Below are 25,850 nucleotides of genomic sequence, written 5' to 3' on the forward strand. Positions count from 1 at the left end.
GATCACTCATGCTACATCGGTAACAAAGCACTGAATAATAATAATATTTGGGGTTTTATGTGCCAAAACCACTTTCTGATTATGAGGCACGCCGTAGTGGAGGACTCCGGAAATTTTGACCACCTGGGGTTCTTTAACGTGCACCTAAATCTAAGCACAGGGGTGTTTTCGCATTTCGTCCCCATCGAAATGCGGCCGCCGTGGCCGGGATTCGATCCCGCGACCTCGTGCTCAGCAGCCCAACACCACAGCCACTGAGCAACCACGGCGGGTAAAAGCACTGAAGAATACATGCACGCAATGCTTTCCCCTGCAGGCCGCTGTTTTAACCGTTAAGGGCCCCGTGTCTCAGAACATATCGTGTCGGCGTCGGTAGCGTTGTCAGTGAGCAAACATTTTTGTACATATTTCGGCATATGTATATGCCATGCCTTGCTGGATTGACAGCGCATACCTATTATGTTAAATCATCGAAAACTGAGAAAACGGGCTGTGTTTTCTGACTCAAAACCGGCATACAGTGCACGCACTCAGTTCTCCGACGCGGTTGTCGTGAGCAGCTGACATACGAAATCGTGAAACTTCACCATCACGTCCAACAAAAAGGTCACGAGGTTGTCTTTCAATGGGTACCTGGCCATTATGGAATCAATGGCAATGATTCCACCGATAACGCTGCTCGCACATCACTTCAAGAAGAGCACATCGTTCCAATTCAGCGTTCGAGGACAGACGCCGCAAGGCAGCTTCGACATCTGGCACGCAGTCTCTCAAGACTTACACGACTGAATCGATTGAACCCCTCACTGCAACTCCGACCTCCATTCGGACTTCCTCAACGTGAAGCTTTGCTTCTCTGTCGCCTTTCGTTAGGAGTTGCCTTCACAAAGGCATACTCTACATTAATTTGAGTGACCGACAGTGCAGCATACGTGGTCTGCGGCAGCGAAGAAAATATCGACGATCTGCTGTGCTACTGTCCACGATATGCCTCAGAAAGACAAGAACTTGTTAACGCTCCCCAAAAACTGGACAATCGGCCGCTTTCCGTGCAGGTGCTGCTGGAACACCGCCCCCATCGCTCATCGGCCCATAAAGCGGTGAAGGCGCTTTTGTGCTTCTTGAGGACGACGGGCTTGTGTGAACTACTGTGGCTATAAGTACAATTACTATTAGATCACACGCATCAGCGAACTCACCGCTAATTTCCTTCTTTCCTTCACTCCTCTCGCTCCCTTGTATCTTTGTTTTTCGCTTTTCGATCCCCCGGTGTAGGGTAGCCAAACGAACATTATTCTGGTTAACCTCCCTGCCTTCTGCTTCTATTTTTCCTTCCTTCCTTCCTTCCTTCTCTTCTTCTAAAACAGAAATATTAAAAGCGCTAAACAACGTGAGAAACCTGAAAATGATCCAATTTTACTGGCGCGGCTGTGCACTACCTCCGAGATCGGCTCAGGCAAGAGGCCGCGTTTCTACCAGAACACTCGCCTTCGTGCGTAACGTTCGCCGCCAGCGTTTTCCGGTAAACATTACAGTTACATAAGCTGCAGTTGCCGGGAAGCGTGAGAAGCAGTCGGGGATCTTTGAATGCTATAGCGCTCCACTCTTAAAGGCAAAGCTTAAGCGTCCCCCGACTTTTTATTCCCAATGACACCAGGAAATAGAGCCTGATGCCAGAAACGATCAGAAATGTAATCGGAAGCGCACAAAATGTTCTCGCACATCTGCTGTGATGTACCTAGCACTCAGGAGCTTCTTGTATAATGTAGAATAATCCATTGTAAAGGCAGAAGTGCACGGCTGGGCACGTGCGTTTAAGCTCATGAACTTGATTTGCGCCAAGAAAACCTGCCCATGCTTTCACACTCTAAAACTGGTATAGCGCAACATAGAAAGGAAGAAACAAGCCGAGCCGGCCAAATACAGAAACAGAGCGCTGACTTCCAAGTGTTTCTTCCTTTCTAAGTTGCGCTGTAACAGTTCTAGAATGCAGTACCAACTCGCCTAATTCTCCACCCTAGTGAACATGCTTTCACACTTGCTTTATAGGAAGCCTACTGCACTATCAATATGCCGACTGTTTTTAACTGCACCAAATAAAAATACTAACCAATATAAGTTTTGGTGAGACCATTTTATCCTTCGAGTGTTCATATTGGTAACCTCTAGATACGGATAAGTTGAGACGTGGTGTGCGTAATTAACGAAGGTATACGTTAATTATATTTTCAAGTATTGATCTTAAATGGCTAAAAAAGATGAGTATAGTTTGGAGCCCGTCCTCGAAATTATCTAGCCGAGCGAAGACATTTTGATTAAACATGCTTCTGTAAGAGCTATACCAATAAATACTTTCCAATGTAAAACGCAAACACGTTTTTCTTAGATAACCCCTGGACCGATTTTAATGAATTTCGTTGCATTTGAGAGAGAAAGTTAAATTATAGTGACTGGTGGAAGTGGAATTCCGATTTAGGGCCTGAATTTTATGAAAAAGACTCTCAAAACGTCGAAACTTTGAAAAACATAGAAGCACGAATTTTATAATTTAGTGGCTCTGCATGAAGAACGGACATCGCGGTTCTGAAAACGGCATCCACTAGATAATTTAAAGCGGACAAATTGTCCGCTTGACCTTCTGCCCCAACCACTGGCACGCGCCGAAGGCTTCGGCGCGCGCTGGCAAGCGAACGCGTCGCTTCGCTTCGGCTGGAGGGAAAGGGCGCGCAACCACTGGAGACAAGCTCCGACGCGCGCCGAAGCTCGCTCCTCGGCTGCGGCGCACTGTTGCTGGTCTATTCCGTCTTCATCCGTCAAAGTGCGGCCTAAATCAGCCTGCTGTAAACTAAGCTTGAAACAATAAGTTAGTGATCTGTATGTGCTTTTAGATATAAAAAACACGTTTGAATAATGAATATACACCTGCCGCAACAGTTTGTTTTTATTTTTGAATAGCAATAGTGTACAAAATATCGACATCAGCGCTCGCGCGTCGTCTGTCTGTCAGATCGCTTTGCAAACACCTGCACGACGATGCCATATATCAAAAACTGTTGTACCATTTCATTTTTTGGTAGCTTATTGCACAGCCAACTATGTAAGAATTAGGCGTGCAATGTATAACTGAAAAAAATCTGTGTTGGAAATATTGCCACGTAGTAGTGAGGGTAAATAAATAGTGCCGGCTCAATCGCAACGATAGCGGCGAGCAATGTCGGCAATCGTAGAAAATCTCATCTGCGGGTCAAGCGCGTCGGTTTGCATACGTCAGTCGTCGAAAGTTACAGCCTATTCGCTGGTGCCCGCGCGCCTTCCAGAAACTACAACACAATTCGTGTCTCGTATGCAATCAGATTAGCAAGGTTCGTCGACAACGGACAGAACCATCGATAACATTCGCGAAACTTCCGATACGTTCAGGCGCATCCTGCACCGAGCGATAACGTTTTAACATTTTTTAGCCGGTGAAATACGGTAACCGGATACAGATAAAGCATCCGTGTCAATATAATTATGCTTGTTGGTGCATGAGATAAACGTGAAAAAGTGGGTTCTGAGAAAATCAGCAAAACAGAATTGAAACACCTGTAGCACTCACAAAAAAAAAAACTAGAATAGCTAAAATGTATGTAATTCGTATCTTGTCTCCCCCCAATTCTTGATTCTGCCAAATCTAGCCCATGGAGCACCTCTATTATTCTAGGTTGTTTTGATGCATCAACACCGCATCTGGAGGCCTTCACATTGAGTGTATTGCTACAAAACATTTTCACAGTGTAAGGGCCATGTTCTATTGTAACTGGTTTCCACATATCAAGTTTGCCTTTCTTTACATTAATGAAATGACATACCGTCAGATAATACAAGCTTGAGAATTAGAGGGTTTTAATAGGAGTCTTTCGTTGCCCTTTGCCAAGTCGTACTATTGAAGCACTTATTCTAATGTATGGGAGCAGCTCATTTGCATAGTATAAGAAATATATAAACAGCTTATTTTCACAATTTATACACTTCGTCACCACAAAAAGAAAATTTGAAGTTTATTGTTTTCAGCCTGCTAAGATGTCTATACTGATAAAGATATATTCAATTTGTTCTGCGAGGCACGCAATAATTGCTGTGGCATATTTTATTGCACAACACTGCATAGAGTAGCCAGCCATTATTAAAACTCAGAAGAAATTAATAGCACAATGCATATGATCAGGCACATAGCATATTACTGCACTTTCCTAATTCATGCGAGAACGACGACCACAGGCGTCCTTCTCCAACAAGGTCAGCATCCATCGTGCCTCCTTACCATCGGGCTTCACACCCTCAGCACGTTCAACCCCAGCTTTGTGGTGTTTAAAACAACCTCAAGTGCGTCTTACGGTTCCAGGTATAAGAAAGAAGACGTCCTGCCTACCTTGGCCTTGAAGCAAGCAGCTCTGGATTGTTTGCACACTTTCTACTTTGATCGAGTCCACATATATACGGATGGTTCTTCCACTCAGACCAGCTCCACCAGCGCAGTGGTTATACCATCACGATCACTAAGCATCCAATACAAGATTTCTCCCTTGACAACATCGACCGGTTCGGAGCTTGTTGCCCTCCGAGGTGCCGTTGATTATATTAATAACCAACCGGCTAATCGGTGGGCAATATTCTGCGATTAAAAGGTGGCCTTACAATGTCTTCTGTCATCTCTTCGTCGCGGGTCATGTGAACAACTCGTGTCGGAGATACGAGAAATGCACCATCACATGATCATGAAAGGACACGACGTCGTGTTTCAGTGGCTACCTGGTCATTGCGGTATCTCCGGCAACGACCTAGCTGACGAAGCTGCTAGGAAAGCCCACGAAGGAGCAACCCTTGTTTCTATACCTTTATCGCGGACCGACGCAGCCCAACACTTAGGCAAGCTAGCGCACTCTTTTGACATTATAAAAGTGGCACACACCTGAATTCACTCAACATCGATTGCATTCCCTCGATCCCTCTACGCATCTGCGGCTGTTACCAGGTCTTCCGCAAAATGAGGAAACAGTGCTGTGCCGCTTACGTTTGGGCGTCGCATTCACCAGTGCATATGCATTTTTGATTGGAATGGCTGATAGCGCCGAGTGCAATGCCTGCGTTGTCGAGGAAACCATATAACACCTAATGTGCTACTGCCCATCTTTTGAAGATGAAAGGCAAGACCTCTGCAGAGCTCTCAATCAGCTAGATGGAAAGCCGTTCACCTTGAACAAGATCTTGGGACCATGGCCTCGCATATCGCAGCTACAAAAGGCCACAAAAGCGCTGCTGCGATATTTGAAAGATACCGGATTGAGTCAGCGTCTGTGATCCGGACTGAGTGACCGACTGATATCCCCAGTGGACTTTCTCTTCTTTTAATCTTTCTGTCCCCCTTTCCCTCTCCCCAGTGTAGGGTAGCCAACCGGGCTCAGTCCTGGTTAACCTCCCTACCTTTCATTTATCATTTTCTCTCTCTCTTCTTAATTCATGCCCTTTTTTTAATTGCACAAAAGCTACTTCACTAAAATAGTATACTAGTACATACTTAAAAATCACAATTTTATACTACGATAATAATCAATCATTCAAATTTTCATTGCAGTGCCCAGGAACAGCTAGAGAGCCTTTGTACTGGTGCACTTAACGAGCTCTAAGGAATGTATAATGTCATGGACCACCTTATACAGGAACAAAAGGTGCGATTAATTAAGAATCTTGAATCTAGAGGTGCTAGTTGAAGTATATTTGAGAAGGCTCAACTGTGGTTGCCAGAATGGCAAAAGTGGTGCTTGAAGATAGACATCAATTTATTCTGGATGCGTTCAATGAGGTCAGAATTAGATTTGCTCATTGCACCCCCCTCCTACAGAGGCATACTCTAGTAGTTGGAGGCACACAGCAGAATTTCAGAAACACAACAGGTGAGTGGAAATCATGCAATTCCAAGAGCGTGATGGGCATCTTGTGTAATTATCTATGTGAAGAAAAGCTTAGCATTTTGTCGAAGTACACACCAAGATCTTTCATTTCATCGACCCTAAGGAGTGGAGCATCACGTAGGGTGTATCAAAATTTTACATGGTGCGTTTTGTGCATATAACTTAATGCCATAGTGTTGGAAGCATTTAAGAGTACTTATTGTTTCTGCACCAGTTTGAGAGTGAAAAAATGTCTTTTTGGAAGTCGATGCAGTGGTGAACACTGTTGACAGTCTGAAATAGTTTTAAGTTGTCGGCACACAAAGTCATGCTGTTCATTTATTAAAATGCTCTTAGCACTAACAGAACGCGAGGAATCCCATATCGATTCAAACACCTGACGCACTGAAGAGGATAGATATAGGTCGGCAGTTAGTAACTGCACATCCAGCACCTGATTTGTGCATGGGCAATGCTCATGCTACCTTCCGAGTGCTAGAAGAGGTACTAGACTTTAGGGAACTATTGAAGATGCTTGTGAGAACGAGGAACAAGTATGCTTCCATACGTCTTAACCCTTTCAGACACCACTTTATCCCGTTGATTGAAAAGTTGCTTTCACCACATCTCTTGCATACTCAGAATCGTAGAAATTGTACGGCTGCAGCAAATATTAAGAATTTTCAATTGTTTAGCGAGTTTTGTCAAGTTTAGAAAATTTCGACTCCATGCGAAAACTTACTACAGGAACACAAAATATGAGAACATGTACTATTTCGTGTTTTGAAAAGCTTGAAAAGCACTTATCCAGCCACTTGACAATTATGCCTGGTGCACGACATTGTAAAAAACAATGAAAGAAGTGAACCTACTACATACAACGTACTGACACAGAGTAACAACACCCAGCCGTCTACCTTCCCACCCATTTTGTTAAAACATTCTGCACGTTATTCAAAATTGCAGCACAGTTCCAATAATAAGTGTTTCAAGATGTATGAAACACATTTTAAATACCATTACTTTCATCGGTGCTTTTGCTATTGATGCACGCTCCTGCTGTGCCCAATTGTGTAGACAGCATCTCAAAGGGTTAAGCTCTGTGGAGGAAATGCCATCAACGCCACAAGAAAGGGAAAGTTTAAGGCAAAGTTTAAGGCACTTCATATACTTGGAAACGAGGTTTTCATTGACTGTTAGCATACACTGTGCCAAACTGAGAAGGAAGGTTACTTGAAGCATATTTCACACTATATCGCAAACAGAAATGTTCTGCAAAGGCATCAGCAGTGTTCGAGACAACGCCACTATTCTCATGAAGAAGACGTACATCTTTGGCACTCTTTTTAGAAGGGAGAGCCCACAAAGCTCCACAAATATTTTGAATTATGTGTCACGCTGGCTTCAACACAATCAACGTGGTCAAAGTGATGATTCTAATAATAACAATAATAATAATAATAATAACAATAATAATCTTAGCGGTAACTTGGCCCACTAGACTAAAAAGAAGGCTGATGCCTGTATGTTAGAGCATCTGATAACCAGCCATCTAGAGCAGGAATTGGCAGGATGCAGAAGACACTTCCTTCCCCTCCACGTGCACACACACTTGCTCAATAACACAGCACGGCACACATGCACACATTCGGCAGGTGCACAACACACAGGAGTGCTAATTCAGTCTGGTTCCAAGGAAGGAGAATCCAAACCGCCAGGGGGTTGGAGAGAAAGCATTGCATGCGAGATATAATCATGGAGTTGTGGTGTCGGGCCATAGAGGCGTGATGAGGGCTCAGGCTGTGCTGACCACTTGTTCAGACGAACTGAAGAAAGATTAGTGCTGTCCAGAGAGTCGTCAAACACCCTGCAGTATAGACTAGTGCAGTGTTGCGTTGGTATTGCAGGGTGTGCTACTTGAGGGGTTCGAGGCAATCCTCGAAGGCTGGCATGAGCTTGTGACAACCGAAAAGACGGGAGTAAAGGGTGCGTTTTGTCCGGCGCTGAACAAGCTTAAGTTTGTTAGCGTCGCGAGTTTGGTGCGGGAACTATACTGATGAGCAGTACTCAAGTCGTGACAGAATGATAGAAGTGTAGAGTGCTCGGAAAACCTTAGGTCATCAGGGAAGGAAGATACGGGACACAAACCCAAGAATGGGCCGGTGCTTACACACAGTGCTGGTGACATATGTGGAAAAGTTGAGAGAAGAGCTAAATGTTACATCCAGAATGGGAAGGGCCCGAACAGTCTTTATAGAAGTGCCTCCAAGGAAGAAGGTTGGACGTGCAGCAGTTTCGTTGTGGCTGATACGCATGGCAGCACTTTTTACGGTGCTACTACAAAGTTTGATATTGTAGGCCCAGTCGTTCACCTTTACAGAATGTATTTATTGTAAGCACATATGCTGTGCATTGGCATATTGTTGTTGTGGAAGCGTTAACTTGTTAATCAAACACATTCTGCGCAGATGCATTAGTAACTTGGTTTTGAGTAGATCTTTGTCCTGACTACAATTTATAGTATCGCAGCAAGAAACATTTTAGTAGAAGCTGAAGGGATTCCAGCAGTTTAAGCATACTGACTGCACAAAACACTGATGACACCTTTTCACCTTCCCCACAATGCACTCACATCATCTACACTTTCCATAAGCAAAAAGTGAGATAAAAAATCAATTACAGTTTCATTGACTCAGTACTTGCTGCTTCTGAAGCGGGCATCGAAGCAATCGTGGTATACGCTGCTACACGCATAGGTCTTGCATGATGCAGGTCCTGCTGTGCACTGCACACAGGGCACACGTTGCAAACAGATAATTCCTTTTTGCAGTGCTCAACTATAAGGACACACTGACTCAAACATGACTGCGTTGTCACGTATGCTTCAGTGTTCTTGATTGCTGCACGAGCGAATTATCCCCAACTAGCCCAAAAGACGGACGCACTTGAAAGGAGTGAATGAATGAGTATAGTGAACTTGCACTGAACTGGATTCACATGCCGAATAGAAGAGCGCAGTGTCAGCTGAAACAGGCGGCACGGCTGATTATGTAAGTACTTCGAATAGTTCGGCTACTAGTGTATTTCTCTTTCGGAAGTTATCTTTACCACTGGAAACAGCGCAGAGCTTGGCCGTGACACTTGAGTCAACCGACACCCCACGAAACACGCCGCGGTTGACCAACCCAACTTCCACACGGTTCATTCACCACATCACACATCACACGAAGTCAGGAGTGCCATATATTAAATCATTGTAGCACCAAACGGACCTGAAAATTCACTTCCTTCGACAGAGTTTCCTAGCTGGCCTCGTTCACTCGCCAGTTACGAACTCGATGGACCCGCTAGGCTTACGCGTAACGTAAACAACATCGGCGATAGGCGAGTGCTTATTCTCCAGACTTCGGAACCCGTAAACATGTTTCCATTCGTTTTGAGCACAACAAAATACACACACAACAAGCACAGACGTTGCGGTAATCGTGATTCGGTTGGCTGTTTTAACAGACGATCGCACTGAGCCCGGCGGAACCCAGTGGGCAGGTTGGATTAGTCGGCGTCGTTCGAAGTCGCTTCGGATCCACGTCGCACTGCCACAACCCACGGTCGTCGGTCGTGTCGTCGTCGGCATACTATTACAACACTTTCTTTCAGGAACACTGTCGCGCGCGTCGTACGCCCAAGGAACTCGGACGATAGTTGGTGCCGGCGCCTTCGTACGGGCGGCCATCGTAGGCCTAGCAGCCGGAGGCTCCGCAGTCTCCGATTGGTTGACGCCTGCGACTCGTCGCAGCCTCTCATTGGTGCACGCCGGCGCATCTTCGCCGCGCGTCGGCAAACTTCTAGTGCTTCTAGCATCAGCCGTACACATAATCGCTGCGCGACGTTCCGCTTCGCCGAGTTCCCGACCGACGCTTTGACGCATTTGGCTCTTTGGCGCGCGCCGAAGCTTTCCGGCGCGTGCCAGTGGTTGGGGCATTACACTTACAGCGGCGAGTTCATCGTCTTCGCAGGTTCGGATTGACAGAGTTGGGGCACTCGCTATGGAGTTGGACTTGTCGCTCAACCCTTCGAAATGCCGCCACTCCCAACTGAGAGGCATCGCCCGGTCGGGACGCAGCCCTCGTTATCCTCGGTCGCGGGTACAACCACCCCTCTATGGGCGACTTCGATACCGAGAAGTTCGGTCGGCTTTCGAATACTCTCCTATGACGTCACCATCGTAGACCAGAAAATCCAGACAGGCACGGCGCTACTGACTTCCATGCTGGCCCCTTGGCAGCGCCTGGATGCTGTGCGGACGTTCGTGTTCCCTGCATTGAACTTCATGAGGAGGTGCGGTAACCTTGGCAAGGACGATTGGCACCTCCTCAAACTTGCGCTGCGTCCCCTCCAGAAGAGGACGTTATACCTTCCAGCGAATGCGTCGAACGAATACATCTATGGCACACATCCTCACTTGGGGACGGCTGCAATGCCACTTGCTGCCGAGCTGAGCGACATCTGCCGTGTCGACAATGCGTTCAAGCTGCCAACTTCCGGGGACCTCGAGCGGCGCAACATGGCGTGCGAGGGCCTGCATGAGATGGTATCGAGTTGCCTCCGCCGGCTGCAGGAACAACGAGACGTTGAAGCCTACCTCAGTGGGTCCACTGAGGGAGATTACAGGACGCCTGCGTCGCACCTTCGCTCGATCTGGACGAAAGAACCCAAGGCTCTACGCCACCTGTATGACATCTGGGGGCTGCATCTGGACGAAGTTGGGATAACCTGCAGTGATACGACTCTTAACCCTAAACACCGCAGGCGGGCCGTCGGTACACTCAGGGCCATTTAATCGTCCTCAAGGGATGCAGCTCTCCATGATAAACCCAACCGGGGCAAGGTCGCTGCCGACGACCGCGCCAGTTTGTACTTGATTCACACCGGTTCTCTCACCCGGTTGGCGGGCTCGCGGTTTCTCTACGAAGCCAGGCTCGATCTCGTTCCGCTCAACGGAGGGTTTTGTGGGTGTCGGCTGACCGGGATTAGCGATGCGAGGTGGGCGGTTATGCCAGGGAGACGCTGTCCGATGTCTTGTGTCGCTGTATGCCGATGTGCATTGTGCACGGCCCGACACAACAACGTCGTGGCTCGTCTCCGTGGTGCATGCTGGGATCGTTATTCCATCATCTACGAGAACCTTCCAGCTGGAGACACGAAACTTGGGGCTGACATTCTCCTTGCGCGTGGTGAAGAGGCAGTCGTCATAGACGTCTGTTGTCCTTTTGACAAGTGCCCGCACGCATTCACCGAGGCCCGCCACGCCAAAGTGACCTAGTACGATCCCGTACATCGACGCCTAGCACGGCGATACGAACACGTCCACGCAGTCATCTTTGGCGCCTTGGGATCCCGCCATTGACCTCATGATGCGAAAAATATGCTCCCGGTCCTACCTCAAGTTATCGAAGAGGTTGGCCGTCAGCGACATGATTCCCGCATCACGCAACATCAGCGCCACGTCGCCCAGCGCTAGTGCCTCTCTCGTGGCGCTCTGCGCATGGTCCGCTGTGTGTGTCTCCCCTTTTCTCCTTGCCACTGTGACTTTTGTTTCTGGTGCGTGTGCCAAAACATTGCAATGAAATCTGTTCTTACCCTTGTGCCTGGGACCTCTTGGGTCGCAGGTGTGAGAAAGTTAGTTCAAGGGCGCGTTACAGTTCCCGGAGCCCTCTACACGAAGTCCACAGGGGTATCTGCCATTGCGCTTGGACCCTTTCTGCTCTAGCTTCGAGATCGGCCCACGGTTTTTTGCACACGCACACGAAAAATGCACGGAAGCCTAGCCATAAACAACTTTGCTGTAAAACAGGGTAAATTAGAGGGGAAGAACGTTGGCGGTAGCGAGTTTACAACGTACGACCCCACGCTCAGTACCGACTGGGCTAAACCAGGCCAAGCGTCGCAACGCGCTCGCTCGCCCGCGAGGAGTTCGTAACCCGAACAAGCTTTCAATTAAACATTAATGCTTTCGCATTCGCAACTCATAGTGAGTGCTTGGCTGTCCTCAGACTTTTTGTTTGCTCGCGAGTTGTCAGCACTCGTTGCAGCATTGTCGGCAACTGCCTGACACGTGCACGTTAAATCATGATCTATTCACAAACTTAGCACTATAAGATAGTAAATTTGGCGAGTTGGCGAAGCTTCATGGTAGCTACAGCGCGACAGACGTGGACAGAATGAATACAAGGGGACGCAATACGGCGGTGACTAACTGAAGTCTATTGGAAGAAAACAACCAATATTTTACACGCATCACAAGTCCAACCCCTCCACCCACATGTCCAACCCCCTCCCCCTTGTGGAGGCCTAGCACAACGTTTGGAGTTATGAAAAAAAAAAACGTTATCAAAATCGGCTGACTGTTTGAAGTCTGTATTTAGCAAGAGTGACACCCTCTTGACTGACACGGATGTTAGCAATAGGCGGTATTTATTTAGTCGACCTCGGAGTATTATGAAACAAAATCATCGTCAGTAGTAAAAAAGAAAGAAATTGAACCGGTAAGGTATCACCAGCAGTTTGAGACTTTCGGTGGTAGGCATGCCATTTGTTATAGGAGACTAGTAGGCGATACGTTCTTTTACGGACAGCGGGATCTCGAGTTTCTCCCCACATTCTATGCTGATAATTGTTATCCTCGACGTGGTAAAAGAAAAGTAGGCGTAGGAAGAAACCTGAGCCAGTATACAGCGTCTCTCGCGCTGCGTAGCTCAAATTAAAGGAAAGAAAGAATATTGAAACCCAGAACAACGCAAACGCGCAGTGCCACCTCTAGAGGCGTTGCGTTCTCGTGTCGCGGTCGGAACGTACCTCGGTCTATGGAAACCAAAACATACCTTGTCCTATGGAAGCCGAATAACTGACAGAGAAACGAAAAAAGAAAGCAATAAGAGCACTGTGTCTTACGGCTTAGAATAGCAAAACAATGAATAATGAGCATCATTTACGCGCTCACTTGAATTTTATACATTCTGGCGTTTTACGTGCGAGAACCACGATCTGATTATGAGGCCCGCCGTAGCAGGGGATTCGAGATTAAGTTTGACCACCTGGGGATCTTCAGCGTTCGCTCAATTGCCGGTACACGGGCGTTTTTGCACTTGCCCCCGTCGAAAGGCGGCCGCCGCAGCGGGCATCCGTGACCTCGTGCTTAGCAGCGCAACGCCTCAGCCACTAAGCCATCACGGCGGGTGAGCTGACTTAAATGGATCGAGCTTCGACGACTCCTTAGAGTCCTGCCCGGAAGATGGAGAGAGAGAGAGCATTCAACGTGATCTCCATTTGTCTGCATTAACGCCCGGCATTAACATGCTGATGAACTGCTTGAGCAACGAACCAAGAACTCTGTGGCCATACTCATTAATTCAACTCGCATATACGATGCTTTCTCCGGACTCGTAAGCGACATTTGATTACAGCGTAATCATTTGATGAATGGACGCACGCTGGGCCATACACGCTTCGTTGTGCTAACGCTCCCCTAGAAACCCAGAATTAATTAATCAATTTCTGTGGTCTTGTTGTCGTCGACGCGCATTTGCAAATGATTTGGATAACAAGATACGGTGGTACGCATCGATTTCGCAACTTCACACATCACGCAAAGAGGTAATTGACCGCGCCAAGCATAAAGGAGCCATTCCCCTAGCGACCTGCATAAGGCGTTACGCCGTGCTCCGCGCGTTCATTTATGCTATTCAAGATGCCCGAAAGACGCCACATAGATTAAAGCACGTGCTTTGAGACTGCATTTTGGTAAGCTTTAGCGCGTGTCAGGGCCTCCCAATACTGCGTGTCCTTCGCGCTGCGTACCAGGGCGTGTAGGCAGGGCTCCTATTCACATCACTGTGGAAGCGTCGACACGCACACGTGGCTCGGAAAGCACAGCAGGTCAGTCCGCTCAACGCTGGGATGAGAAACATGGCTACTGCTGAGTACACGTCACAACGCGTGCAGTTTATGGCAGTAGATTTTCTTTTCCCCGATGGTTTGCAGCCATGGCACGCGGTAGTCGCGATGCCGGCGATCCAAGCGCGGCATCCATCGATCGCCTCGCTTGTGCAGTCACCGATCATTCGCCCGGCAACAAGCTTTCACAGGCGAGTGGAGAGCCGTGCCAAACAAATGATCTCGGCGCGGCTGCGTCTTGCTGCCGCGGCGGCCGCCGATGAGGAAACTCGTCTGTGCTCCCTTCGCGGGTGGCAGCAGTGGAATCGGTTTATTTTCGCGCATTCCTCTCCGACGCAGTCAAGTGCCTCCGAAGATGGGAAGGGAGCGAGGGAACGAACAACGGCTGTTCGCTCGGAGTGCGTGCACTGGGTTGGTGATTGATTTATAAGTTGTATTTCCAAATTGAGTGAGGATGTGAGAAAGAAAATGCGACGAGAAGTGCTACAGTGACCGACAGGCCAGAAAAAAGGAAACGAACAAGGTGATGGCCACCAGGAGAGAAAGGTGTCGGCAAGTGTGGGAACTTGGACAGAAGCCGCCAGAGAAATCTGCGCTGAAGGAACAGGCACGCGAGGCGAGTGGTTTGTGCGGGCGGCATAAATTGTCCGGGCGCTGGGTGATCCAGGCACGTTGTGGCCACAGCAATGGATGCGGGAGGCGAAGCTCCCCGATGGGACTACATAGAGCGTGCAGCCCATCTGTGAGCGCCAACATTAGGTGATGGGTTTCTGTGGCTGATGAGGGGGCGCCACCGCACGTGATTAGTTTGCCCTTTATGTCTTATACGCGCTGGATTCTCGGGCGATGCCTTTTCGCTGCAAGGCTTCGCGTTTCTTGCCGCTGTTCTAGGCCGAGATACGATCTCGCTTCAGAAAAGAAATAAAAGCAGGGAGGAGAGCCTAGAGTTTCCTTCTGCCCTGCGATCCACGGCTCATCGGGTGGTTGTCCTGATCAGCCCCGGGCATAAACGCGCTGAGGTGATAGTGTGGCTCCAGGCGTCCAAGTTGAGAGGCCGGTCTTTTGATGGGCATCTGGGCTGCAACGTCACTGCTACGGAAGAAATTACCCAGCAAAAGTTTCTGACAATTATGCACCCTGATTTCACACGCTTCGTATTCCACTACATGCATGCCTTACGGATGCCTGTCTCAAGGTAGAGAGAAGCCATCCTCCACAGTTGCAATTTTTAGTTCGTTCCGAAATAGCCCAAGTTGCATACCGTTGACAGCGATGACAAGGACACGCCTACGACGACGACAGGAGCACTTTCTATTTCGTTGCATTTTATGTATTGTTGCAAAGCCTGCACGACACCTTGGACAGTGCAACTGAGTGTAACTTCAGTTGAAATGTCATCTGAACCTGGAAATGTTTTCTGCCTGGGGATATATCGCTTACATGAGCCTTTAAGGATGACTGAGAATCACGCGCATTGACTCTACCAGGTGCTTCAGCATTTTCTGAACGCTTTACTTCTCATTGTATCCATCTCCTTGCTTGCCCGTAGTGTCACCGGTTTCATTGGCCCTCTAATTCTTGGCTTCATGGCGCAGAGGATCACTAGGGCCCGCTGGCATGGGCGTGGGCCTAGAGGGCAGCAAAGGCCGTGTTTGTATCAGCCGGTGGAGGTGAATGTTCACCGCGGGTTCTAAACGACCTTGAATTACCAATACGCGCCCAACCACACGCAGCACGGGATACGCGTCTCGCTACGCGTACGCGGGTGACGAAGGGAACGGCGGCCAGCCACACGGTATGCGCTTCGCTGCGCGTAGCACAGGGCTGACAGACCAGCGATGGCGGACACGTTCGTCTTTAAGTTTGAGAAAAGTTTATCCTTAATTTCATTATGGCTAGCCTTTTTTATTTATCAGTGTTAGAGCTAGTACATTGTTTTTAAGTTGAGAAATCCTCGCCGTTTGTATCTACACATCCTTATGGCAAGCAAAGCTACATCAATGATCAACATCACGCGCGACAGCGTCTGCTTGTCCACGACTGCAGTTGACAGCTGCACGCGACCTCGCACGACACTGCGGTCGAGCTTTTGCTTAGCCGCTTGCTTCAGCGGCTTCAGCGTTCTCATCCCGCAATGTACCAAGCGAGAAAGAAGTCTTTGCTGATGCTGCTCTTGCAAAGACGGCGGAAGCGCAGACAGCGTCTGCAGCGACGTTGGTGGTTCCTGCCCGTGTTTCAACGGCGTAAAGAAGCAGGACTTTACGGCTGTGAGTAACTTCTTCCCTTTCGATGATCTACAGTGGTAGAACTAGGAACCAGTGTTTGGACATGGGGACTTATCTTCGTCGGGACAGCAATTAGTTATCAGCGTTTTTAAAGGGAAGCTGAAACACTTTTCGAAAAAAAAATTAGTTCTCTGCGGCATTCTACAGTTTTGAGTCCCCTGAACACGAATATCTGGTTCAAAAAGGGCGGAAACAAACGCAAGCGGCTGTTTTTTCAAGAAAACGCGCACCAGCGCCTCAGGGCATCGCGCGAACGCCGCTGTTGCCCGTGATTGGTCGGGGCCGCTGTGACGTCATTCGCGGCAGTCGCCGGTCGGCGCCGCCGTTTCAGAGCGTAGCACGCTGTTCTGTTCTGCCTTCATAGCTGAGTTGTAAGCATCATGGAACGTTCTCGCTGTCTCGGACAGCTTGTATTTTCGCCGTACATGCATAGAGAAAGAAATTTCCACAAGAGCGGACACTCCCATAGAGCCCAGCGGCCGAATTGACTGTAGCACACCAAGCGGATGTTGTTGACTCCTTCCGGTTTCGGTTTTGGGCGCGCGCGTTTTGAACACCAGTTGGTACACGCCGCGCCGGCTCCGCTGCTCGGCGCGGCGTTTTTTTTTTTTCGCTTCTGCTGAACGTCGCGTGGCCTTGGCGTGGAATCGTTTCATTATTACGTAGAAATGATTGCGATTGACCTTTACAAGACTGCACCGAATCTCTGAGGTGCAATTTCATAAAGAAAACGAAAGACGTCTTCTGAAATGATGAAATGTTTATTTTGCTCTATATAAATGCTCGTTCCGGGCTTCTTCTGCATTCATAGAAAGTTGTGGCACCAGGTAAGCAGCAGTCGTTGCCGTACGATGCTCCACCGGATCCCATCAGCTGAAAGTAAATTACAAGCATGTATCATTTTGGCATATTGACCTAACAGGAGTATTTCGTGTAGAGGCGAAACGTGCGTAAGTGGTGAATGAGCGGCATTACAGATAAATTCACTTTTACGTACATTTCGCAGCAAGGACTCCTCCGAAACAATGCCATAAAATCTGAACATCCGATTTTCAAGCACCCCTCCTTTCCCTGGCATTATTTCCTGCACTTTAAGTGCACAAATACACGGGTGACTGCGCGTTTCCAAAACAACTTGGCCTCAGTCGACACGATGGTACGCGAAGTACACACACAGGCTCAGCCAGACCACGTTACACGCTCGCAGAATGCCTTCTAATCGCACTCAAGTCAGACTCGTGAGTGCAAAGCCTGTTTTCAGTCGCTCATAATACGTAAATGTCATGTTCTTGAGCTCCTCCGTGTTATCTTTTACGCGTCCTGCCGGCGCATGCAACACTCCCGTGTTATCACTCTCGGCAATCGCTCGTTGCGTTTTCGAGAAGCGTGAGTACCGAAATAAGGTATATCTTGTTGCAGGGCTATAAAATGCGTCACAAACTTGTCCCACTAAAATTCAGTACACGCAAAACTAACTCACTATGGCCGGCTTGCTTTTTTGCTAACACCTTCACAACCCCAGGCGCGGCGAGCAAGCCTTAAGATATCCCAAAAAGTTACCAGATAAATTACAATACTTTTTCGGGTCAGAGAATGCGTCACGAACTTTTACCAGTAAGATCCAGTACACGCGAAACTAACTGCGGCACACAGCCGAGCTGCTTTTCGCTAACTGCGTCAATAGGCCGGGCGCGGCAACCGTGCTTCTAAACTACCCCAAATATAACGACGCTAGTTACAATAATGTTGGGGGCCACAGAATGCGCGAAAACTTGTCTGTCTTAGGCGCTACGACGCAGTACACGCATGTACACGCGCAAATGCCTCACACGGCCGAGCCGGTTTTCGCTTACTGCGTCAATAAGCCGGGCGCGGCAAGCGTGCCCAAAACCTACCGAAATAAGTTACAGTAATGTTGGGGCTCATAGAAAGCGTCGCAAACATCTCCCAGGACGAGGCATTAACTCAAATTAACTGCGCCAGGACGGCGGAGCTGTTTTTCGCTAACTGCGCCACTCGAACTAAGCCTAAATGTGCTTAAAATGCGCCGCACACTGTCAAACACAATTTCTCACCTTGCCGTAGTCCAGTAGTGCAGTGGTGCCGTGTCGAAATGCAGACGATACGCAAGAAAAGCATAGAGAAGGCCGGGAGCCCAAAAACATGGGCTATATCCAAAACAGACGGGTCGCCGAGCACGCGAGCTTCGCACGTACGGCTGGCCTCGCTCACTCCTGCGGCTTGTCTGGCGCATGACGTATGCACGCGCGTCTGGCGTGCCGCTAGCTTGTTGCTAGGCGACGCAACAAAAAGTTGCAAACTGTAAGTTCATTTACACGCAAAACTTTTTCACTTTTAGTGGAAAAGAATAAAAAAAATATAACGTTGTCTGGAAGTTTATTTCACATTCTTTTTTTTTCTGATGCTCGCGTCAACTAACGGATGTTGTTGAAACTAGGCGTGACGTCTTTCCTGTTGCCAGTTTTTGAAGAGTGTCCCCTCTTGTTGAATTTCTTTCTCTATGGTACATGTTCGAAGCGACAGCCGATACGGAAAACGGCGGCAACGGCGGCAACGACGATGTTGAGTGTGCCAACAGCGAGAGCGATGTGTGCACCTTCTCGTGCGCTGGAAATCTTAGCTGGTACGTATGTTTTTTTTTTCATGTAGCTGCACGTTCCAATGACGGGAGAAAAAATGCGCTAAAGTGTCACTGGGAACTTGCTGCTGGAAGAATGCCGAAACACTAACTTCTCATTAGATTGTAAACACGGGTGCAATTCCGCGATGTCATGCACCTTGCCGCTGCTTGTCTAAAGTCCCGTGGTTTTTTTAGTGTTGATACACGATCGCGAACATAAGTGCCGCGTTTCAAAGCGCCCACATGCAGTGCTGCGAGGTACAGTCAGGGAAGTTGCTTATCACACACATCCAGAGTTGGCCAGAGGTATTATATGTGCAATATTCATACTATGGTTGGACGACTTTGCGATTGTGGCTCGATCAAGAATCGGTATGCGTGCTCCATGCTAGCGTTGACATAAAGATATTAGGCAGTTTTAGCACCGCCTTGTGGTAAACACGATAACTGCAACCGTACGTCGAACGTCAATAGGCAAGCCTATACTCCAATTTATACCTCAGGTGCAACGCTGTGGAAGCTACGCACGAAGTCCGGTCACTAAAATTTATTACTGCGTGCGTTTCCGTCTATGCTTTGCAGCGTGCCAGCGGCGTTTGCTCGCGCGAGCATGCACGTGAAGCTGCCGCGACGAGCTGCAATTAAAAAATGCCGAAAAGAAAATTGATTTAAAAGAACGTGTTAGCAGCCGTATAAGTACACGGATTGTTTCTATGGGTAAATTCTTTTTTTTTCATTCAAAACTGAGCTTATATATGGAAAATTTTCTAAAAAATCGGGTCAAGAAACACCGAACTTTTTGTAAGTGCGAACGCAGCCACTGCAAGAAGTATCTCAAGCCTCCACAGCATTGCACCTGATGTATGAAACGGAGTATAGCAACGCTAGCAACAACGCGTTTCCGCATTTGTCGTAAGGCTATCCGGCTATCACTGAAATGGTCCGAGCACAGCACAGTTGATTTCGTCGGCACGAACTTATCTCTCCTCACCGCACGGACCCACTGCGCTGCAAGCTTCTTGTCCTTCGGGAACCTGTGAAACACCACATCATCTCGCCCGCCTGTATTCGCGCAGCCGAATGCTGCACAGAACGAGGGCAAGTTGGGCGCCCTTGGCTGTAGGCACTCACGCAGCACAAAAGGAAAAAACAGTTTACGAAAATCGCAAAATAAAACAAACGTGAGCGGCGGCGGCGGCAGCAGATCTCTCGTAGCGTCGTTCAGTAAAGCGCAGGACGGAAAGAGGCATGCCAGCACATGCCAGCACGCCGGTCCGGCAGCTCGGTCCCCGCGAATGACGTCACTCTCGCCGGTTCTCTCCTCTGGCAGCCACCTCACCCGGCGCTCCGGGAAGCGATGAGGGCGTGTCCGCGGCGGTGATTTAGACAGCGATTTCCGCCCCTTATATTAACAAAACGAAGAAAAAAATTTCGGAACCGTAAATTATTAGGTCTGTTCTTCCCAATCCCAGCAATTCATGGAAATTGAAAACCGTTTCAGCTTCCCTTTAAGTGCGCACATATACAAGACATAAGTGAAAGGGTTAAAATAGTAATGCGGGGATCGTACTCACAGCGCGCGAACGCCACAATTTGCAGAAAGGCACCGCGTCGTCGGTACAAGGTCCGTCCACATTGACAGCACCGATCGAAATGATAGCGTGACGTACGCCAACAAAGGGAACGACGAGAGCGGGGGCCGAATCTTATAACGGTTCGGAATACGAACCGTTCGCTTCGCCGCTTACGTCAATAAATGTGCCACTTCCAAGCCGGGGATGGAAGAAGAGGAGGACGCGACCAATAGATGAGAGGGTGCCACCTCTGAAGTGTACGTCATTATATGACGAGCCAATCGAGGAATTGCGGAATGTTTCTGCTTGCTAAATAAATGTAAAATATAAATTAAATATTATACGCCAAGTTCTGAAGTATAAACCTGTGGTGCAGGGCATTTACGCAATGCAGAAGTAATTTATTAATGTCATTCTTTTTCACTCTCAGCCGACAGGCGGTATAGAAAGCGTAAATGAGTTGGCAGAGCGCAGCGCTATGTCGTCTGCTACTCCTAGGAGCTCGCACGATGCACGCAACAGGAACGCACTGCCAGCACTTCTTAAGTAGCGAGCGCGACAAAACCGTGAACTGGTTCTTAGGGGCACCTTTACCAGCCGACTATATCAATTTTCCTTCTTTTTTCACCCTTCGTCATCGGTTCGGATATGACTAGCTCGCCGCCGCGCTGCCGCTATCCCTGCGATCTGTCCCACGGCGCGTCGCATGAGAGAAGCAATGCAACTTGAAATCGAACATCATGACATACGGGCCCTGCCTTGCCTGCGCGAAGTAAAATCAAAGAGCGTGGTGCTGACGGTGCGCGCTGTGCTGTGAAATTGAGGAACAAAGTGCGGCACTCCCGAACTAGAGAAAGAAGGGCGGCCAAATAAGAGATCTCCACAATACCTTCCCGTCCTGCCTGTATAGTTTTATCAGCCGAACGAAAGAATCGCTGAACCAGCCTAGGTTGAACCCTTCTGATTGCTGAACGGTGATCTGCGAGCTATTCACGCTGTCGATAGCACTGGGAATTCGATCTCACCATGCAAATATCTCCCTGGCATTGACTTTGAAGCGGAGGTCATGGGAAAGCTGACCCAGCCCTTCTACCGGCCAACACTGCTATTGCGAGAGCAACTTCGCGGACAGTGTCGGCAGCAGAGATCTAGGCCATTTCGATTAATTCTTCGCGTATGCCCGACCCCTGGAGAGCCACAGGCCGGTGGCGATGAACCACAGCGCGCAATATTCCTTCCTCTGAGTGGAATGACCACTGGAACGCTTGCACCCGGGTCTCCTCCATTTGATAGCGTAGCCTGCAAAAGGTCGACTTAGAAAGCCGGCAGGTGCGGTGCAAATAATTATCCGTCACTTCTTCGAACGCGTATGCACTCCCAGCCGTGGTTGAGACCGAAAGAGCAACGCCAAGCAGACGACGAAGGCAAGTAATAGCCTCCAAAGCAACCAACGCACGCGCGCGCGACGCCCGCGTGTCTCCGGGGTCGCGCGACCGGCGCGCGCGGCCAGGGTCGCAAGCCAACAGCCAAGCCACAGCAACGGAACCCAAAGCGGACTACCCCTTCGCCGGTTCCTACGACCGGTTCGCTTTGAAGATGATTGACAGACGCGTGACGTATTCATAAATTGCGATACCGCCCCGCTTCCTCTGACGACCTGTGACGTAACCAAAATTTTGGCCAATCAGGTGAGGCCAAACGAACGGTTCCCCAACAGAAGCGTTATAAGATTCGGCTTTAGGGCGTAATTCGGAAAGCGCGAAAGCATAGGCGAAGATCCGGCTGATTAGCCGCCGGAGGCACGCAGATCCTATATTGTATACGCGGTGACGATACTTCACGCCGTTTCAACAGCCGTCTGTCTAACCCGTGTATACAGTACAAACTACCATCACCAATTCTTCAGTTTCAGAGGGGAAGAAGAAACTTCATCTTATTCAACAGACAATCTGTTAATAAAAGAAGTATTTTCCAGACCTTGATATACTAGAATAGAGGTGTAACCACTGCTGGAATACTACTTTGTAGCTCCGTTCATTATTAAGAGTAGACCATACTATTTATACAGAGCTTGTGTAGCACCCACTTGCACAAAATTTGTAAGAATTATGATTTGTAATTAATTTTCTGCTATATTTGATATTTTATTCGATATGCAGCTTATTTTTTCATTTGATTCGATAGTCGATTCTAAATCTAGTATTCGGTATTAGCACACCCCTACAAAAAAGTTAAGGACTTCTAGTTATAAGTTGCAACAGAACTGCTTGTTGGCCTAGTTGGAGCTTGCTAAAAGACATGCTTTTTTTTGCCGCAAGTTAAAACACACACAAAAGGAAGACACATAAAGACAACACGGGCGGCACTTCCAACTGGTTTAATTTGGGCTGTGACCCATGAATACATATACACATACACGCATGCGCAGGCTGTTCACAAATCTACGTTACCCTGCGGTCAAAAAATGTCGTTTCCGATTTGTAGAGCACGATAGATGTATCGCTAATGCAATTTGAGCCTTTCTTTTTTATATAATATGCTTCCATTAGATCACGTGCTGTTTGATTTCTACTTTTGCCAAGAATCCTAATCTCAGAAAAACGTGGCTTGCACCTGCATGTCTTGCAGTGCGCTAGCAAATGTGCCACGCCTTCTTTCATTAGATTTAGTTCGTGTTCCCTGGCTCGTTAATTTATGTAGCGTCCAGTCTGTCTTATGTAGGACTTGCCGCACTCAAGGGGAATTTCATACACCACGCCCGTAGCGCATCTCCTGTAGGACGTGCCATATTTTGGTGTTGGAACATCTGGGTTCGCCTGTGACGAAAAAAAAAATCGTTCAGTGCCATCTGCTGGGAAAGTGATGTTAACGGCCTTCTCGGATCGCCGAGGACGGCTCCTGCTGGCTTTTCATGCCACATGGTGTAACCATCAATGCCGACAGCTATTGTTGCACACTGTCACGTCTTCTGGCTACCATCATTGGAAAACGCCGAGGGATTCTCGATGCGGACAGCGCGATTACGCATCCTCCAAGGCGAGGATGATGCGAGGATCTCGACTGCTGACGGGGTTGACGCTTCCGTCCACTTTAAATCCAAGCGCTTCTGGAGGGTGTACGTTACCTGCGGGTCTCACTGGTTGAATTCCTTCGCATTCCGTTGTGATGCGCTGAGTGGGCTTCGCATTTCTGCCGCAACATACACATGCCCCATGTACCTGCAAATATTTCCTCCGGTATGTTTTTGTATTTAGGCAACCAGCTCGAGCCTCAAATAGCAGGGCATTTCTCTTGGTGTTATAGCACAAGTTTTCCCTTCTAACTTCTTTTATGTCATTCTTGTAAATCTCCATGGTCCTTTTCGTTTCCGTTCTTTGCATCCAAGTCACTGTCTCTGTTTCTCACACTTTCTTCCTGATGACTCCTGGTTGTCTACTAAGCTTTCAATTACCGTTTACTTCGTTTCCAACTTTCTTGACATCTTCCTTTATCCTGTGTACACGCTTTTCAAGTACAGATACTTGTGCACTTTGGTCGCCCATTTATTTTGATTCATGTTCTTAAGTCTTTTTTTTAAAACTAAATTTTACTCTGCGCTTCTCGGACTTCTATAGAGGCCCAACCCATGTCCCCTTGCATTGCTTCATTTGTGGTTTTGCCGTGGGCTCCCGGATCTAACCGGCCCACTGATCATTGGTTGACCTCCAACCCCGACAAGATATCTGATTTTAAGCACAGAACTACATTCACGAACGTTAGCGCTCACACCATTATTCCTTTTCAGATCCCACGCGCCACCTCACATTTATTTTGGCCCCGAAGTGCTCTATGTGACATTATTGCTGAATTTCGCTTCCCCTTTATTTTCAGATTAACTTGGTGGGTGCTTGAGTATTTACTCCATCTATGTATACAGTGGGGCATTTATACTGCTTGACTAAGGATATGCCTTGCTGCTGAATTTACACAACGTAAATACTCGTCTCTTCATTGAAGATAATAATTTCCGATTTCTTTGTGCTAAACTTAAGGCCTAGATTTGTCGCTGCGTTGCCATACATATTCGCAAATATCTGTAAATCATTTGCATTGTTCGCTAGTAGCACTATGTCGTCAGCATACACCGGTCCGGGGACCTTCTGTTCCACCATTTGTCCATTACGCGTACATGATCATTCAAATCCTAAATGTCTGTTTTCCAGTTGTCCTTCTGTGCCCTTAACGTAAAGCGTGAACAACAATGGAGACCGACGACATCCTTACTTCAGTCCTCGGTATATCTTTCCACCACTTCATTAAATTTTCGGCCTTCCCATACAAATTGTACTCGGTTGTCTCTACGTATCTCCCTCAGCAGCTCCACAAAACCTTCATTTATGCCTTCGTGCTTGAGGATACCCCATAACATTTTCCTTTCTACATTGTCGTAGGCTTCCTTAATATTCAAGAATGCTATCTATAAAGGTATATTCTGAGCTACTGCGATTTCTATTCTCTGAGTTCGTACAAACATATTGTTAAGGCGCAATCAAAGTGGCGCCCGTCAGATAAAAACAATTTCACGTGTAGAGGTGGAATCGGTCTCGACAGCCATCTTGTTTATGTATCGTCGCCCTTCTTGCAGGTATTGTAAATACACCTTTATATGTGACTTCCACAACGTAACAAATTGGTGAGAGGTGCTCGGTACCCTCGAGAGACAACGGCGGAGCTATGGAGTGGTCGTTACCTGAGACTGGACAAGATGACGGATCCGAAACGGCGCGACCCACACCAACGCCTAAAACCCCGATGGTCGTCCTGGCCGAGTCACGAAATCCAGGAATGTTCTGCGGCACCGACCACCTCAACGTGGAAGACTGGATCGCCATGTATGAGCGTATAAGTGCCCACAACAGATGGGATCCAATAATTATGTTAGCTTACTTGGTGTGCTACCTGCAAGGCATCGCGAAGGTGTGGTATGGTAACCACGAGGAAGAGCTTAATGCCTAAGACACCTGCAAGCAGAAGCTGAAAGACTTGTTCGGTCGTCCCATTGGGCGGAAGAGCGCCGCTAAGTAAAAAAAAAAAAAGCTAGCGACCCGAGCGCAAGCGTCCACAGAATCACACATATCTTACGCCCAGGACGTGCTCGCTCTGTGCCGTAAGGCCGATCGTGATATGGCTGAGTCAGACAAGCTTGGGCATGTAATGGAGGGGATCGCTGACGTTGCTTTCAGCCTGTTCATGTGCTAAAAAATCACCGCCCCTTCCAGTCTGTGAAGATGGTCGAACAGCGGAGCCGCGTTAGTTACACCGAGTGCTCGGGTTCGGCCTCTCAGCGCGGCCGTCGAGCTTCGGCTTCTGAGGCGCGCAGCTCGGGGTAAGCCTCCTGGCGCTGCTGATGTGCTTCCGCGTCTCGGGCGCGCACTTCAGCATCGGCTTCCAGCGCTGCCGTTTAAACTCGGCATCTCTTGCGGGCAGC

The 25,850-nt window shown here is 48.3% G+C and overlaps 1 long non-coding RNA gene across 1 annotated transcript; it reads right to left on the minus strand.

Moving 5' to 3' along the window:
* Positions 1–16,910: 16,910 nt before the first annotated feature.
* On the minus strand, positions 16,911–18,683 carry LOC142586034 (uncharacterized). Its single transcript, XR_012829180.1, has 2 exons — positions 18,244–18,683; positions 16,911–17,041 (listed from the first exon to the last, which is right to left on the minus strand). It is a non-coding gene; the product is annotated as an uncharacterized LOC142586034 (long non-coding RNA).
* Positions 18,684–25,850: the final 7,167 nt, after the last annotated feature.

Source organism: Dermacentor variabilis, chromosome 6, assembly GCF_050947875.1.
Source record: "Dermacentor variabilis isolate Ectoservices chromosome 6, ASM5094787v1, whole genome shotgun sequence".
NCBI lineage: Eukaryota > Metazoa > Arthropoda > Arachnida > Ixodida > Ixodidae > Dermacentor > Dermacentor variabilis.